We start from the raw sequence: 19,869 nt of genomic DNA, 5'->3' as shown, positions 1-19,869 counted from the left end.
AGAACATCAACACCCGTGCCAACTATGAGTGACCATTCCCAACAAAGAGTAGCCCTATTGCCACCTACAACAATCATATCACCAGCCAATCAGAATAGCAAAGTGCCAACAACGACCTTCATCCGCACACCAACATCAAAACTCCGCCAAGGCCAGCCACAACAGTCCCTTCCACCCACGTCTTCGGTGCAAGCTCTGCATGCTACCTTCGACAAAGAGTGCCATGGACTAGCACTCGTCTAGAAGGGGAGTAATGTTAACCCCAACACGAAGAAAGCAAAAGAAAATAAAAACGATGTAGAGCAAAGGCGGAAAAAAGGTAGCCCAACTGAAGAAAGAAGAGAAGAAAAGGCCAAAAGCGCAAGGGCAACCTTAAAAAGTCCACGGCGAATGCAAAAGGAGATAGGTGCATTTTAAAATACAAAGGCACACCCTGAAATCTTGTAAAAGAGTGTCAGGCGGTGGAAAAATCCAGAAAGCTAAAACAGAAGACAAAGACAAAAGCCAAGGCAAAGAGAAACGGAAAACAAAGGCGCACAAGGAAAAGCGCAATTCAAAACTTTGGTAAAAGAGCATAAGCGCATCATGGTTTAATTCAAGGAGCGCCGAGCTCTCACCCGTGCAATTTGTAAATATAGACGGGCGGTGGAAAGGAAGCTAGGAAGATAGAAGGACAATGGGAAAAAGGGCCTAGGCTACGGACGACCATGTAAAAAAGGGGATGACCGCCCAAAAGAGATTTAGGGTTTTTTATATAAAGTTGAAAAGCGAATGAGAATCTCATTCTTGTGTGTGGCCAAAAGTAGCTCTCCTCTTCTTCTTCTTCTTCTTCTTCTTCTTCTTGCTTGCTTGCTTGAGCTTGTGCTTGAGAGAGGGAGTGTGAGAGTGTGAGGGAGTGAGTGTGTGAGGGTGAGGGACCGGGGAGGAGAAGCTCTCCATCTTCTCCTCCCTTCTTCTCTTCTCTTCTCTTCTCTTCTCTTGCTCGCAGCGATGGAGCTTGGAGCGTGGAGCTTGAGGATGGAGCTTGCTTGAAGCTTGCACTTGGATCGTGGAGCTACCGGAGTGCGCGGGAGAGGAGGTAACTCAAACAGCATGGAGGTAAGCTCACTACACCGGTAGATATGGATAGTGCGTCGGCTAGGTGAGAGATAGCCATTAGAGCTCGCTTGGAACGCTTGAAACAATAAGCAGTCCGTGGGTCTTGGCGGTTGAGCGAAAGCTCCCACAGAAAGAGAGAAATAGAGAGAGGAAGGGGGAGAGAAATAGAGTGAGTCCAAGGAAGGAGATATAAATATATATATATATATATATATATATATATATAGAGAGAGAGAGAGAGAGAGAGAGAGAGAGAGAGAGAGAGAGAGAGAGAAATGGAGATGGAGAAGAGAGAAAGACATGGAGATAGTGAGAGACAAATAGATCATCAAAAAGAGAGATGAATAGATAGATAGAGAGAGAGAGAGAGAGAGAGAGAGAGAGAGAGAGATGTGGAGATAGTGAGAGACAATAGAGGGAAAGGGATAGAGGGAGTGAGAGGAGAAGGAGATGGAGAGGAGAGAGAAATACATAAAGATAGGGAGAGACAAATAGAGAGAGGGATAGGGATAAGAAGAGAGGGAGAGGTAGAGATAGGGAGGGAGAGAGATAGACATGGAGATAGAGAGAGGGAGGGATAGAGAGAAATGAGAGAGAGGAAGGGAGAGTGAAATAGACAAGAAGAAAATAGAATAAGAGTGGGAAAGGGATATATATAAATAGAGAGGAAGAGGTAAAAATAGAACTAAATAGAAATATAGAGGGAGAGAGAGGGAGCAAGAGGGAGAGTGATGAATTGAGAGAGATAAGTGTATTGTCTATCATGACATAAAAGAAATAGACAATGATGAGAATCATGACATTGAAGATCGAGAGGCATATCTCAATCAACATGTCCCATGTCCTTGCACTCACTGCAAGCTTGCAATTTGATGAAAACATCGCTTATTTATAGATTGTGTATGATGCTTTAGTAAGTTTCAACCAAAAATCATCGATCAAGTAGTCTTAGACTTTAAGTTAATGGTGAGCAAATTGTGTACCAATCATGCTTTGCAATCAAACTCTAATTGAAATAAATTTTAATAATATTAAAATTGTAATAAAAACTCCATATAGAGGTGCCAATACATCCCAAGCAATGCATCTATTGTGGCATGTAAGAAGAGTTCATGGGCATACAATGGAAAGAGCACCCGAGCCAATAAGATTCCATCTAGTGTACTCTTGACATCCAAAATATTGGGGACCTTTCAAATCTTTTTCAAATATTGGAGGCTAAGATGGAGGTAACGATTAATGCATTACTAGTCATGGATGCCAAGTTATTCGATCCAATGGGTATCTTACTTAAAGACATTTCTTATGCTTCTAAGTATACATGCAAGGTATGAATGGAGTGATGCGAGTTTGATATTACAAGAGCATGGAAGAGTTGCCACTGTTCATGCTTATGAGGTGGTTGCATGATGCCTTAATCGCAACTTTACGCCAAGGGGAGGAAGTCTTTAGGAAGGAGTGGGAGTTCTTGAAAATATGTAGTTCAAAGGTAATCATGTGCTTTCTTTGTTATTGTATCTAATAATTGTATGTAATATCATATCTTTGTTTGCCTCAATAATAGCTTTCTATTCTTCTTTCTAAATATCTAAATTGTCTATAGGCTGAAGTATTTGATTTTACTTCAATTGAACATTCTTTTGATGATCAAAATCTTATTGGTTATCCTTGGAATTCTAGAGAATATTATTTGGTTTAGTTCCTTAACTTTTCTAAACTTTAGGCTACTCTTGCACTCCTAGATGTTCTATAGGGTGTAGTCATGTCTATTCATGAATTGGTATCCAAATAGTTTTGTTGCTTATGAGAACTCCATTCTTACTACAAGGAAATGGGCTGATAGCAACAAACCGTTCCGACGAAAAATATCGATGTCGCTATTTGTCACTATCGGCATCACTGTTAATGTCACTAATTCTAGTTTACAATGCTAATAACGACGTCGATAACGATGCAAATAGCGACATTGCTCTAATTTAAAAAAGCATCGAAAACCCGAGTGTGGCATTTGTCGAAAGCATTTGCGAAAGAGAATGGAGAGAGAGAGAGAGAGAGAGAGAGAGAGAGAGAGAGAGAGAGAGAGAGAGAGAGAGAGAGAGAGAGAGAGAGAGAGCTCACCACTGCCTCCTCCACTATCATCGCTGTACACCAAGAAAAAGGAGAAGGGTGCAAAGGAGAAGGAAGGAAAGTCGTGAAAGGGAGGCACAAAGGGTTTCATCTTCAAGCCTTTGAGGTAGGTGCATTGCCGCTTCTTGCTTTATTTTTGTGTTTTTTTCTTTTTTTGATTTATTTTTGTTTGTGGAGAGATGCATTGAGAGAGGGGGGGAGAGGGAGGGAAGGGAGAAGAATGAAAGGGGAAGAAGGGAGGGAGAGGAAGATAAAGACAGAAAGAGGGAGAGAAAGAGGAGAAGCGAAACAAAGAGGAAGGGGAAGAAATGAATAGAGAGATTGAGGGAGGGAGAGAGGAAGGGAAAGAAACAAAGAAAAAGAATAAGAGAGAGAAAGAGAGTTGGGAGAAAAATAAATAGGGAGGAGAGAGAGGAAGGAGAGAGAAAAGAAGGGTGAGGTAAAGAGAGGAAGAAAAGTGAAATGAAGAGAGAGGGAGGGAGAGATAAATAAAAACATGGAGGGAAAGAGAGAAAAAAAAGAGGGAGGGAAAGTGATAGAAAAAGATAGATGGAGAAAAAGATTAAAAATAGAGAGCAAGAGAGAGGGAGAGAGAATTAGAGAAACAATGAGAGAATGAGAGAGAGGGGAAAGAGAGAAAAGTAGAGGGAGAAGGGGAAGAGAGAGAGAGAGATAAAGAGAGGGAGTGAGACATTACTTTCCATTTCTTTGTTTTTTAAGTTTCTTATTTTCTCCCTTTACTTTTATTTGTAAAGAGATGCATTGAGAGAGAGAGAGAGAGAGAGAGAGAGAGAGAGAGAGAGAGAGAGAGAGAGAGAGAGAGAGAGAGAGAAGAAAGGAGGGAGAGGAAGTGAGAAAGAAGAATAGAAAGAAAAAAGGGGAGAGAGGGGACTTTATGAAAAATAGAGAGATGGAGAGAGAAAGAGAGAGAGAGAGAGATGGGAAGAGAGAAAATGAGAGATGGAGGGAGGTTGAGGGAGAGAGAGAAACAAAGAAAGATGAAGGGAGGGAAACGAATAAATGAAAAGACAAAGAGGGGCGTGGAGAGAAATAGAGAGGGAGGAGAGATAAAAATAGAGAGGGGGAGAGAGAGAGAAGAAAGGGAGTTTCATAAAAATTAGAGGGAGAGAAAGAGGGAAATAGAGAGAGAGGGAGGGAGAGAGAGAGAGAGAGAGAGGGGGGTGGGGGTTGAGGGAGAGAAACAATGAGGGAGAGAGAGAGAGAGAGGGGGAGAGATAAACAAAGAGATAGAAAAAGAGAGATGGAGGAAAAAAGAAAAATAAAGAGAGAGAGAGAGAGAGAGAGAGAGAGAGAGAGAGAGAGAGAGAGGGAAAGAGAGATGGAGGAAAAGAGTGAGATAAAGAGAGGGAGGGAGCATTGCTTTCTATTTCTTTATTTTTTAAAGTTTCCTATTCTCTTTGTTACTTTTGTTTGTGGAGGGATGGATGGAAAAGAAATAGAGAGGGAGGGGGACATAAATAGAGAGATGGAGGGAAAGATAAAAAAAGAGAGCGAGAGAGAAAAGTAGAGAGAGACGGGGGAAGAGAAACAATGAGAGAAACCAAATTATATTGTTTGTTGTAACATAGATGAAATGGAAAATGATGATAGTTGCAACATTTAAGATTGTGAGGTGTATCTCAATTAGTGTGTTCTATGTCCTTGCACTCAGTGCAAGATGGCACAATTTGATGAAAGCATCACTTGTCTATAGACCATATGCGATGCTTCGGCGAGTTTCAATCGGAGATAATTGACCAAGCAATCTCAAACTTTGTCCAACAGTAAGAAAAGTGTGTACCAATCATGCATTACATTCAAATTGTAATTGAATATTATATACAATAATATTAGACGTGCCTTGAAAATGTCTATAGAGAGGTGTCATTCCGTCCCAATGAATACACCTATTGCGGCTCATAAGAAGATTTCATGGGCATACAATAGATGGAGTGCTTAAGCCGATAAACCCATTGGAGGGCACCTTGCAAACTACGCCTTCAACACCAAAAGAGATGGTGGGCCCTTCGGACCTTCCTCTAATCTTGGAACCTGAGGTGAAGACAATGATCGATGCATTACTAGCCATGGATGTCGAGTCATCTGATCCACTAATAGCAAGTACAATTAGTAGTTCACTATTATTTGTCCACTAAAGAAGAGCATATGGTGAAGTAAATTACCAGGTCTATCCTCACCTCGATGTTATGTGTTCTCTCATATTTGATTTTTCTAAAGATGACCAACTAACAAGACTGAAATTCCATGTTTGGCACAAGATATGCTAGGTTTGTCCTGGCCTTGATAGCAAGAAACCTCAGTATTTCACTATTTTATGTTGATCCGATATTCATAATGCTTTAAATTTTTGGCAATTCATACTACCAATTGCAATTCCAAGGTATGTCACTTCAAACATATGCTTGGCGATTTATAAGTTGTCGAATTTAGTGCAATGGATCTCACAGAAGGAGATCAAGACATCCTCTATTTGAATTTGTAAGACGAGGACTAGTGAAGATGATCTATCTCTTTGAGAAGTACCTACACACGAGCATGCTCGTGTTATAAACTCACCTCCTAGTACATCTCATGGATGAGGTGGAGATTATGGGACCTGTCCATATGTGATGGATGTTATTATTATAGTGCTTCATGAAAACCCTAAAGGGCTTTATGCGACAATGAGCTCAGCCAAAAGGTAGTATGGCTGAAGGTTGGCTAGTGTCGAAGGTATCAATGAATATTTTGAAGTGATTGCCGATGGTGGATTCAAACAACAATATGCTATGGACATTGAAGGATGATGATAGAACGACTGGAGATGTGGTGGTTGGAAATGGGGTAGAAAAAAATATGGATGGTGCCATGAAGGAGAAAGTGAATCGTTTTTGTATGTTGAATCGTGCATCCATGGAGAAGTGGCTTGGTAGATATAAACAGGCCAAAAGAGAGCGGGAGGGAGTGTGATCAGAATTTCAACATAGTACACACCATCAAGCGATTCAATATCTCAAGGGCATGGAGGAGATGTCGTGGTTTATGTTTATGCAATGGTTGCATGAAGCTTTGATTGTGGCTTCACTTGAAGGGGTAGAAGTCTCTAGGCAAGAATGAAAAATCTTGAGGAGATGTAGTTCGAAGATGATCGTGGCTTCACTTGAAGGGGTAGAAGTCTCTAGGCAGGAATGGAAAATCTTGAGGAGATGTAGTTCGAAGATGATCATATGCTTTCTTTGTTGTCATATCTAGTTTTTTATGCACAACTAACCTATGGGTGACATTTTTGAGTTGAGCGCATAGACAAAATGTGCTCCACAACGAATTGTGGTGTCATGGCAAAGTTTGAGCAAGAGAGCCGACGATAGGCCGCGGATCCAAATACTATAGTAGATGAGATGGAGTATTTTGGCAACTTGTAAAGTGTTATCTCAGTGGATTACCGTAACTTCTCCATGATCATATTTGATGAACAATGGTTTAAAGTGATAATGGAAGGAGTTGGGGCAATTATTCGACAAGGTCTATCTGGATTTTTGGAGGTAGATTTTCACAAAATATGAAACGACCTGCATGACACATTTGTATTGTTGGGTCATTGTGAACATGTGCAGATATTGAATATATAATCTTCTATCCAAATCCCTGACAACCTCCATGGTGATATGCTGTGCCATCAACATCTTGGAGTGCACAAGTGCATAATGAAGGCAATGTCCCCAACGTGGACAAGGAGAGCATGTAGGTAGAAGGATCAATGTTACAAGGGGTGGAGGGCGAAGAGGACTTAGTACATGCAGAGAAGACAGGCATGGGTAATGTAGACGAAGAGACAAGAGGCCATGAATTTTTTGAGAATGAAGTGAACTCCTCTTTCTGTGGAGACTTGTGTATAGACCTTCCATTGAACGGCGAGCTATACCAAGAGCTTGACATGGAGCCATAGGCTTGGTCGTATTTGTGTCCACTTGGTCAATTTGTTGATAATTTGCTTCTAAGGGTACTTTAGTATATGCATTTTAATTAGCATACTTTTTTGTAGAGTTATGTTGTTGTGCTTTACCTAAATCCTTATATTGATTATGTTAACATCATTTTTTGACTGTGCGAGTTACTTTGACAATACCCAAAGAGTAGGATGAGTCGAGGAATGACATATAAGGAGTTACATAAGATCTTTATGCATATGTCTCCGAATTAGATGGCCCGCTTTAGAGATATGGCTTGCGGTCGTCGTCTAGCTGTTCTACAAGGTCTACCTCAGTATGCTCCAATGCTTCGATCTCCAGTAGCATAATCGACACTCTAGATTTCTGGCCCCAAATGGAGCTAGTGGTTTTGGGAGGTGCTATGAAGATGTAGATGTTGTGAGCCCACGATTGATTGCTAGTCCTCACTCTCATACCGTTTTTAGAGAAGGTGGCTTAGGTGGTTGTTGTGGAGGCACCGATGTAGTGTTTTCGTCTTGTTGGTCTAGTGGACACTTGTCACCTCCAAGGTTTGTCATACCTGTAGGGACATCTACTTATGTGACTCAAGATTTTACTTGCCTATCCATAGGTGGTACCCCTATAGGTGCTACTCCGAGAGATACCACCTCCACAGGTACGCCAAATGTACGGGGGTCTCTTGGTTATGCCCAAGAGCATGGTTGTAGGTGGGAGAGACCACACCTTAGACATAACCCAGTAGGGTACATATACCTCGTAGATAAGAAAATAGGTGTTGTGATCATGAATGATAAGGGGAGGAGGGTGATGGCTCACACGAGAGAGTTGTGCCAACAAGTATTTAGATGCAACATTTTAGACCATTGGAAGAATATACCGGAGAAGAGCAAGGACTATGTAGTTGCATCTTTGTACAAGGAGTTTCCGGTACCTATGATAGCAAAGAGGTTTTTACTGGTTGGGTGAACGATAGATTGTATGTGTGAATACATGTCATGTAGACGATTAGACACACGCAAGGTGATCAAGAGTGGTACCTCAAAGCCAAAGTGGTTGGATGCAAAGGATTGGCAAAGACTCAGGGAGGAGGCCACAGACTCTCTAAGATGATGGCGACAACAGGGGGAGGTAGCGATGGCATAATTGGAGGTAAGGGTTGTGCATCATTTGGGGAATGGTAGCCATAGGACTTATTTGAAGGACTTTGTAAGTTTTCTTTTGGTTCTTCTCACTTTCTTATTTGAATATCACTTATACTAATAACTTTATTTTTAACAATGGTACTTTGTTTTCTTTATAGTACTACATCACAAACCGCGATTCTATAGGTTTGGAGACTCTATATGCAGAGAGACATGATCTCATAGTACTTATTGATAGATTTGTTAAGACTTCAAGCTCAATCTACTATCTTTGGTATGACCATACCCGACACTTAAGTTGTCCAGCTGTACCACACTATGCGGACATTAAATAAGTCGGTACTTAGGACTTAACTGCTTTGGTGTGAATGGTCCTTTGTGACCTTAGGTTGTACATTCACTAAGTAGTGTGTGGAATGATAATGAAAGTAAGAGAGCACTCTGCTCTGACTGTTGCTTCTTCACTCTTGTCTCTATCTCTAATTGTTAACATGGTATCAGAGCACCCATGACGGGGCTCTACGGAGAATAGCATTATGGAAGAAGACCTGGAGATTGAAGAAAAAAGACCTACTGTGTAGAAGGACTGACTGCCATTGTTTCTGCAGAGGTATGTATTGAATGCATCTTAATTATACTTGAAGGAGAGTGTGTCAGGACCTATTTGGAGCTTTGAGGAGGGTTGGTTGAGCACCTGGAAGAAGACCTTGGTCATCATTATGAAGAGAATCTGCTACTGAAGGCATTCTAACAGACTGCGTGTTTGCGCCTGATTGCCTGATGGTCTGCCTTGGCTGCTCATGGACATGATAAGCATCATCTATGCCATTTGTAGCTTGTACACATGCTTGAGAAGACATCTTGATAGTCTGACATGGCAATGGTTAAGTTTGAGCTGAGATAAGAGCTAAAACAGTCATCTACAGATCTGAAATTCAGACCAGGCCTGCCACAAACAGGGAATACACAGCAAATATACTTCTCTGACATAAGCTTGGGAGCTCTCTGACATGCCTGGAAGGACTTGATATAGCATACATATGCTCAGGAAGACATATGTATTGAATGTCATGCTTGGAAGGTGTATTTTCTTGATGAAATCACTCAGATTTGTGAGCTCTTGACACGCTGAAAACGGTCATTCATAGTTTACAGAAAGCACTTATCTATCTTGGAAGATTGCATGTTTTTTGTCGGCCTTGATGACATGTATGACATGGGATATGTCTACTAAATTGGTTGTGGATTGGTATGAGCATTGGATGCTCTTGGAAACTGAAATTTGGATCAGAAAACAAATACTTTGGCACTCTATTGGTTGGTCATGAACAGTGACTGCATTGTCTGACATTGCTCCTGAATGCAGGACACTCATCGGTGTTGACAGGTTCATGTATTGGTTCCCATGTATGGTGGCATATGTTTGTGACATTTTGAAGAGTTTGGTGGACTAAAATACACTATCATTGTTTGACATTGCTCCTGAAGACATGACACTCATCGGTGTGACAGGTTCATGTATTGGTTCCCATGTATGGTGGCATATGTCTGTGACATTTTGAAGAGTTTGATGGACTAAAATACACTGTCATTGACTATCTTTGCTTGGCTGAAATTTACAGCAAGTGTACCTTGCTCTTGTAGTTGCAGTACATGATGTATACAGTGTCAGACTAACATGTCTGGAACTCCATATGCAGAGATAAAACTCTGAACTATTGTAAGTGTTCTTGGGGCATGTATCCTATGTGTTGAGCTCAAAGAAGAGCTGTTGGTTACTGTCATTTTCAGCCTATAGACTGCTTGTCTGTACATGAACAAGTTTCCCAAATACATGCTAGTTTTGCATTGAATGCAGTCCGTACATGCAGGCTACAATACCTAGGTGATTGCCAAGTGTCAGGAGGTGAATGTACCATTGTTTTCAAGTTGAAATACTGATTTTCTAAGCACAGGGATTGCTGAAAACTGTCATAAACAATTGCAGGTTGAAACTGAATTGTCATGAAGATTTTGGCTTGTAGGTAGTCAGACATAGCATACGACACGGCTAATGCAAAGAGGACTGACAACATAACCCAGATAGTGGGGGAAAAGCTTGATAGTAACAATTATGCCATATGGAAGTTCCGCATGGAGAACTTCTTAATAGGGAAAGGCTACTCGGAGTTGGTGACTGGAGCGGAAGCTGAACCTGAGCTCCCAGATCGACCTACAGCTGATCAGAGACGATACACCGAGCTTGGACAGAAAGAGCTCGTAGAGTCTTGCACTGGCTCTCTTTATGTATCTCAGATGCCATGGTAATGCTGATAATGAACTGCAGCTCTCCTAAGAATGCATGGGACATTTTGGTCAGGTACTATGGCACAACCACAAGTGCCAGAAAGATACAGTTGAAGCAGAAGTTCAACAACATGGAGAGAAAGAGTAGATCTATACAGGATTATGTCACAGAGGTTAAGACCATTGCAGATCAGCTGGCATATGTTGGTTCACAGGTTAAAGATGAAGACATGATTGCTGTGACTTTGAATGGCTTGGGGCCTGAGTATAAGTCATTTGACACTTCTGTGTTTGTGAGGCCTGAAATGCTTGATTTTAATGAGCTGGTTGTGTTGCTTATCCATGAGGAGGTTAAACTTGGCTTGGCTACAGGGTCAAGCAGTTCTAAAAACAAGAATGCAATTTTCTATTCCAATCAACGTGGCCATGCCAACTGTGGTAGAGGCTATGGATCTGGCAGAGGAGGCCAATAGAATGCATCCTATGGCAATAACAACCAATAGGTATCAAATACAAAAGGTGGTGGAAACTTTAGAGGCAGGGGGAGATCTAGCCCTAGAGACAGAGGCTCCTGGCACCAGCAGCGCCCATTTGACAATCCCAATAGGGATAAGGATTGTCACTACTGCAGGAAGTATGGGCATATTGCCAAGGACTGTTGGAAGAAGCAGGGCAATGAGAAGGGCAAATAGCATGGACATTTTGCTACGTCTAGTCAGGGAGATAATTTCTCAGGTGATAGACTGTTTGCCATGCAGTATGTAAAAGACAAGGCTACTGAAAAACCCACTGATGATGTAGTTTGGTATATTGATTTAGGGGCATCAAATCACATGATCCCTCACGGTGATTGGTTCACTGATATGGTGGCTAAAAAACATGGCTATGCCTGTACAGGTGATGACACGCAGCATAGCATTGAACATAAAGGCAAAGTATCTCTTGTGGTTCATGATGGCAGAAAGCAAAATTTGCATGATGTACTGCATGTTCCATCGATTACGAAGAACTTACTATCTGTCGATCAGATGATGGAGCAGAACTTGCAAGTTAGATTCAATAAGCATGGCTGCTTTATTGAAGAGTTTGAAAATGGATGCAAGTTGATAGCTCGCGAACAGGAATGGCAGAATGTTTACTCTTGATGCTACCTTGCCAGAGCTGAATTTAGCTATGTTTGCCCATGGTTCTGGCACTATCAGAGATTTGGAAATTTGGCACAAGAGAATGGGGCATGTAAATTTGCAAAGGCTGCAAATTATGCAGAAAAAATAGCTCGTTACAGGTTTACCCAAGTTCCAATACTCAGATATTGGTCATGTATGCGATGCTTGCCAGTTTGATAAGCAATCCAGGTTGCCATTTGTTAGACATGTAACGCTGAGTACACGTCCATTGCAGTTAGTGCACTCTGATGTTTAAGGACCAGCCCATAATGCATCTATGGGAGGCTCGAAGTATTATGTGACATTCATTGATGATTACAGTCGTTATACTTGGGGTGTATATCCTGAAAACAAAGGATGAGGTGTTTGCTGTTTTTCAGCAGTTTAAAAAGCAGGTTGAAAAGGAATTTAACTGCTATATCTCTTGCTTGAGATCAGATAGCGGTGGGGAGTATGTGTCAAATGAGTTTGACAAATTTTTGGCTGAAAATGGCATACGCAAGCAGCTTACCTGCAGCTACACTCCTCAGCAGAATGGGGTAGTTGAAAGAAAGAACAGGGTCTTGATGGAAGCTGCTCGTGCCATGATGAATGAGAAGAAGATGCCACTCTATTATTGGGTTGAGGCTGTTATGACAGCCATGTATATCTTGAATCAGACTCCCACTGTTGGTATTCATGAGATGACACCATTTGAGAAGCTGTATGGCTATAAGCCGGATGTAACTCACATGAAAGTCTTTGGTTGTCTTGCTTATGTGCACATTCCAGATGAGAAAAGAAAGAAGCTGGATCCAAAAGCGCATAAATGTGTTTTCATTGGATATTTGCAGGAGAAGAAGGCATACAAATGCTATGATCCCTCTACCAGGGAGACTTTGGTGATCAAGGATGTTATCTTTGATGAGATGGGCTCTTGGTATGTATCACCAGCTGCAGTGCCATCGGATATGCCTTCTACTCATGTATCTACAATTGATTCATAGCAGAGCACTGCTATGACAGGTCCTAGTGGTCAGATAGTATCCCCATGGACAGGGAGATTGAGGAGCTTACCGTCCACTAACACCAGTATGTCAGTGAGAGAAAGATATGATGTCTTGGACAACAAAGGAAAAGAGAAAGCTATTGAGGATGCATCTGGTATGATGACACATGGTAGAATGACTTCTGGATATGAGTCTGCTAACACTTTAGACAATGAACTCAGTATTCCGACTGTCTATACGCATGGCACAAGGCAGAGCAGGTACATTCCGCCTCATGAGAGAGGGGAATCGAGCAGTGCACCACAGGCTAGACACTCACAGAGGGTCAAATACCCTGTTGACAGGTTGATGTACAGTGGCTATTCTACAAAGTATTATGCTTACATGACAAAAGTGATCGATATTAAAGAACCAGGTACATATGCTAAAGCAGTGAAAGATGAGAACTGGTGTGCAATTATGGATGAAGAAATGAATGCCTTGGCTGAAAATAAGACATGGGATCTTGTACCACTTTCTGAAGGGAAAAAGACTATTGGCTGCAAATGGGTCTACAAAATCAAATGCAAGTCGGATGGCAGCGTGGAAAGGTACAAAGCCAGGCTGGTTGCTAAGGGGTATGCCCAACAATATGGACTTGATTATGAGGAAACGTTTAGCCCTGTTGCCAAGATGGCAACCATACGCATTGTGATTGCTTTGGTTGCTGCTAAAGGCTGGAAATTGCAACAGATGGACGTTAGAAATGCATTTCTTAATGGTAACTTAGCAGAGGATGTTTATATGGTTCAGCCTGAAGGGTATGTTCACCCTGATTTTCAGCATTATCTATGTAAGCTGAAAAAAGTATTGTATGGGCTGAAGCAGGCTCCGAGAGCCTGGCATGCAAGGATCAGTAATTACTTACAGAGCTTGGGATTTGCTGTTGGTAGGGCTGATCACAGTCTGTTTACGAAAAAGACAGACAAAGGCTTGGTAGTGCTGGTTATCTATGTTGATGACCTGATAATCACATGTGATAATGATTTGGGGATACAACATGTTATGCAGATGCTGAAATCTGAATTTGACATGAAAGATCTAGGTGAATTGAAGTACTTTTTGGGTATTGAAGTGATCAAGGCTGAAAATGGTTTATGGCTGATGCATAAACATTATGCCATGGAAATGTTGAAGAAATATGGCATGGCTGATTTAAACCATTGGATACACCTCTTGATCAGAATGTCAAGCTGGACATTAGCACTGGAGCTGAAATTCAGGATGTGACTATGTAGAGGCAGATGGTTGGAAGTCTGATCTACTTGACCATCACCAGGCCAGACTTGAGTTATGTAGTTGGGCTCATAAGTCAGTTTATGCAGAAGCCCAGGAAGCCACATTTGGATGCTGTTAGGGAGATTCTGAGATGTGTTAAGTCCACTGTAGATTATGGGCTGTTCTATGTGAGAGATAAGCCCTTGAAACTCATTGGATACACGGATGCAGATTGGGAAAGATGCTCATATGATCGTAGATCTACGAGTGGATATGCTTTTGGCTTTGGAAGTGGCATGATCAACTGGAGCAGCAAGAAGCAACCAACGGTTGCATTGTCTAGTACTGAGGCAGAGTACAGGGATGCTGCATTGGCAGCATGCGAGATTTCATGGCTGCTCAAGCTTATGGCTGATTTGGATATTCAGGTGGATGCTCCAGTGACCTTATTATGCGACAATCTCAATAGTGTACTCCTAGCAACGAATCCAGTATACCATGCCATGACAAAACACATAGAGGTACACTACCACTTCATCAGAGAGATGGTTCTTGCAGGGAGAGTTGATCTCATGCATGTAAAGACTGATGAGCAGGTTGCAGATATCTTTACCAAGTCCTTGGGTAAAGCTAAGTTCAGTGTTTTTAGACAGCTGCTTGGTGTGCAGATGCTGTCTTGAGCTTGAGGGGGAGTGTTAAGACTTCAAGCTAGATCTACTATCTTTGGTATGACCATACTCGACACTTAAGTTGTCCAGCTGTACCACACTATACGAACATTAAATAAGTTGGTGCTTAGGACTTAACTGCTTTGGTGTGAATGGTCCTTTGTGACCTTAGGTTGTACATTCACTAAGTAGTGTGTGGAATGATAATGAAAGTAAGAGAGCACTCTGCTCTGACTGTTGCTTCTTCACTCTTGTCTCTGTCTCTGATTGTTAACAAGATTGTATGCATGTGTTGGCCCAATAAGTCAATCCTATTTCTTATTTGTAATCATTAGTTTATTGTGATGCATTATGTATTGTGGATTAATGTCTACTTGTTTATATTGTAGAGTCTGTTCGATGCTCCATTGTATCGAGACGAGATTTCAAATGGCGAGGAGCTATAGCATGCGCTTGGATTCATAGAGTGCACATCATTTCCTTTTTTGGTCATGTGATCCATACAAGCTTATTTCATGTAGTAGCATTTCTTAGATATATTTCTTACCCTTTGTATAAAATCACATTTTGCGATATTTATAGATACATTTTCATGTTTGTTTTGGACTCTCTTCTCCATGGTTCCAAATAGTGGAAAATCTTGGATTTATTGTGGGCAATAGGGTTATATTAGGCTGTAGTGCCATAAAATGTGCAATGAGAAAGGCAAGGGGAAAGCATATGATAATTCAAAGTCGAATGATTGTAGCATTGTCATCATCAGTCTTGTACTCATTTGAATATTAAATTAATGATACTTTTTATCAAGCATCTCATGATGCACTTGTCTTGATGATGATTATGTATTCAAGATGTAATTGCTTTATAGAATATTATTTAGCATATGGTACTGGGGGGGGGGGGGGTACGGTAGCAAGCTGCCCAGCCACCAAATTTTTTTTCCCATTGCAATCAACACTAATTTACATGCACGTGTCGATCAATGTTAATAGCGATGCTAATTGTGATGCAAATAGTGATGCTAATTGCGACCGATTTGTAGAGAAGTCTATACTGACGCTTTTAGCGATAACGGGGAACAAATTTTTTTATGAATATTTGCATTGATTTAGACGTCGCTATGTGGCATGTATCTTGTAGTGTAATGAGGTAAAAAATACGTGGTGCTAGGTTTAGGATTGGATCTAGTGAAGGGGCTTTGTAAAAAAGCTAGAGTGCAAACTAGTCCTTTTTGCAAAGAGAGGTGCAAAGGATAAAGAGACAGTGAAGGTTAGGAATGTCTTTAGGATTGTGGTGATTTGATGGATGTGGAAACTCCACAATGATAGGCTTTTTTGAAAAATAAGAATGCCTTGGCAAAATGTTAACTATTTTGAAAGATTTTAGGAGGAGTGATAGGGCTTACATAGTTATTTAAGAGAAGTCTATCTAGAGTGTGAGGGTTGTTTCCTAAAGTATACCTAAATGGTGGTGTAAATATTATCATAATTCATTTCCTTTAATCTAATATCAACACACATTATTTAAAACAACTTTTCTAGATTGTTTTTATATGCAATGTGAATGTATTTCTAGATAATGCTAAATATTTTTTTCATTACTACTGAACTCAAGATAATGTGAATAAATGTTGATATTAGAATAATAATTGTTTCCCTTACATTAATATTTTCAAAATGGCTAACTTAAGATAACTTCGTTACATTGAAGAGCAACTTATGTGGCTTTCTTTTAAAGGGGTTGCATGTTTCAACTTTTGAACCTTTACCATACGGCCTTTCCATCATGAAGATCTACCATACACTATTGCACTTGTCAAGATATCTCAAATGTAAATGTTGTAAGGTGAAAGCACCTCCATTTTATGAGTAGTTGCTCTACATATTAATCTAGATCCTCTAATGCACCTAGTAGATAGAATAAGTGGGTGTGAGAAACAATTATTGTCACTTGGATAATGTGAATACATGTGAATGTTTTTTGCAAAGGGTGGCGGCTCATGACAACATGTGAACATTGTAAAGATATTGTTGCTCACAAACTTTTACCAGGAGACATTCAAACTCAAAGGAGCTAGCTCATTGCTTTCTTGTGCTTCCTCGTTGAACTTAAGACTCAATAACACATCTACATGAATAAATTTGAACAAGTACTTTGGGTATTTATGGCATTCATCACTTTTTAATGCTCCTTGTAGAATATCTAAGTCACAAAAGCTTCATAAATATGTTCATTCCAAATGTTCCCCCCCTTTTTTTTTTCAAGAGAGAGACATATGTTTGTCTTTTAAGCTCAAACTTGTAGTACGGCTTTTATTAAAGACAAGTCTACCCATTGAGACATTTGAAGCTTAGCATTGGCACCCACAAATCATAGTTTGGTCAAGTTTTTGTGGTTGCTACCGAACTCACAATTTAGCAAATAATTGGTCAAGAGGTTGTGTTTATTTGCAAATATATTTATGTTATTGTGGCATTAAAAATATAAAAAATGATGAGAAGTCAAGTCCTTTACACAGGAGTAATGTGTACTTCCACATAGTTCATTCAAAAGAAGCCAATAGGGTCTTACATAGGAGCACTCTGCACTTCAACATAGTTCATTCAAAAGAACCACCCAAATGTATACACATGTAACATTTTGGTAGTCATAGTTGTTGCCTAATGCATTCATTACGGACTTGATATATTTATGCAATGCAAGTAGTTTCTAGACTTTTATACACAAAGATTTAGGTTAAATAATTGATATTCACGTCATAAAACAGATGAGCAACACGTGCTAAAACCTTAATATCTAGAGAGGTGCTTAAAATCAACCTTGTATATGTAGGCTTTCTTCTTCAAAAGCCTAAAACAAGTCAAGTTTACTTTTTAATTAAGATGCCTACATGCTCCTCCTTCAAATGGTTTTCACTTGTGTGATAAAGACACTCTTATCTTAATGAACGGAATAGTTGCTTCAAACTGGATTATTTAAGAAACATTGCAAAAAGTAACATAGTTACTTTTTAATATGAAGTTGAATAATTATTCACATGTATTTGAGCATTGAAGCTTGCTTGCTTCTATGGTTGTGTTTTCAACAAGGGTGACATTGTGCGAGGAAGAATTAAACCTCTCATAAACCTTCGATATTTGTAACTTGCTAAACTAGTCACTCAATACACTTGTTGGATGTGTTTTATAACATGAAGAATTTCATGTTTTTCTCATGAGCGACATTAGTTGCCCAAGTTATTGTTTCACTCTTTGGGCAGTGAGCATGAGAAGATAGCTAGGAATCATCGTATCAAACAACCTTTTTGTTGCTTGATGTGCAATTGAGTCGATACTATAGTAGCCTAATCTCAAGGTGAAGGCTTCATTTTGCTAAGAAATTATTGATTTACAAACAATGCAAATTCTTGAAGTGTGTGTCCACTTTTATTTGGAAGTGAAACATCCAATCAAATTACCTGTATCTCAAATGCCTCATACCACATCAATACATATGCATGGCCAAAAAGTTCAAATAACTAGTGAGATAAGTAACAAAAAGAGTTTAAAGTCCAGACAAACAAGTTAACAAAAATTGCACTAGGCTACATTAAAATCATGGAGAGGTGAAAAAAAGTAAATTGGTTTAGTGAATAATGTGTGAGAGACATGATGAGTCTTTTAAAAACCTACTGGTGAAATGTGGTGGTTTTCAAAAAAATATTGAGAGCTACATTTTAGTAAAGGTCATAAGGATCCACCAAAAAGAAAAGGTGATACTACAACAGTAGTGGCATACACACTTTTTGGCAAGCATCAAACGTTTTAAAAAGGTATACAAACATGGGGTTTGTGTAAACTGACATGAGAGGCACAATCTATAAACAGACATGAGTAAATGAATTCTCTATAGTGCATTGGAGAGTGAGAGATATAAATTCTATGTTAAAAAGTTTGAAGAGAAAGGGTCTTAACATTTATGCTTACTAATTAAGAAATGTATGAAAGGAAAACAATCAAATCTTGGACATGTGATTATTAGTTTTTAAAAAATGTAAGAAGTAAAAGAAAGCAAAGAACTAAAGGTTATTGCATTCTTGAAGTTTGAAATAATTTTGTGTTCTTTGAGAAAAATGATTTTTCCCCTACAAACCACTAACAAGGCCTTGGAAGTGTAGCCAAGACACGAAAAGTAGTTGATATCATCCACAATTTATCTATATAGCCTACTCTCTAACTCACCTTTCACTAGCCTTCATTTTCAACGTCTAGGTCGTAGAAACAACTAAATAGTGTCACATGCTTTGTAATACTCTTTAATTTAATAGTAATAAGGTTACAAAATAGTAGAACAAACGGAGCTAGTTTGATGGTGAATTGAACACCTACATTAGTCCATGCTTTTGAAGCAAAGTCTCTAAAATGGTTCCAACTAGTTAGATTTCTTTATGCACTAGCCTCCAAATATTCTTTACTTATTATTGAAAACATTACGCCCATTGAAATAGATTCACAAGTTTTATTGTCTCTAGTTATGTTCCTTTTTGATTGTTTTTTGATAGAGTTTCCATGTTTGATACGAAGGACCCAGTATAATACGACGTATATGAGCTTTTAACATCAGGTTAAAAAAAATCACAAGTTAATGGATGAATTTTGTTAAAAATCAAAGATGAAAAAAGAAGTGAACAAAACAAAGGACAAATTGATACCTCTACTTGTAGGAGCATAAATGGTAAAGCCTTATATGCAAGAGTAATCATTACCATCTATCAAATATTTATAAACTATTCGAGCAAAAACCGCAAAGAAGGACTGAAATTTTACCTTATAAACATTTATTCGTATGACAACTTCGTTTTCCTCACAAAATTACATTGAAACAGCCTAGCATTCATAGTATGCTAGTTTATATTAATATTAATGCCTTTAACTCATTTAGAGGCATGCAATGCCTACGGCTTGCAGTTTTCATAGGACAAGAAGAACGCGCACTATTGAGTCGATGAAGAAAAAGAGAATCCGCTACTGGTGCTTGCTTTCAGGTTGCTGCTGTTGTACTGTGGTAGCGCAAAAAGGTGTTTGAAACTTGGAAGGCCGCAAGGGGTGGGGCCCGCTTGTGTTTGTGTCGTGTCCATGTTTGAAACTTTGTTAATAAGGCATTTCACATTTGATAGCCTACCAAAAATCGTTAAGCAATCGCGCTCT

The sequence above is a fragment of the Lygodium microphyllum genome, chromosome 1 (assembly GCF_053477565.2).
Source record: "Lygodium microphyllum isolate KBCC chromosome 1, Lygodium_microphyllum_v1.1.10, whole genome shotgun sequence".
NCBI lineage: Eukaryota > Viridiplantae > Streptophyta > Polypodiopsida > Schizaeales > Lygodiaceae > Lygodium > Lygodium microphyllum.
This window is presented reverse-complemented; position numbering follows the sequence as displayed.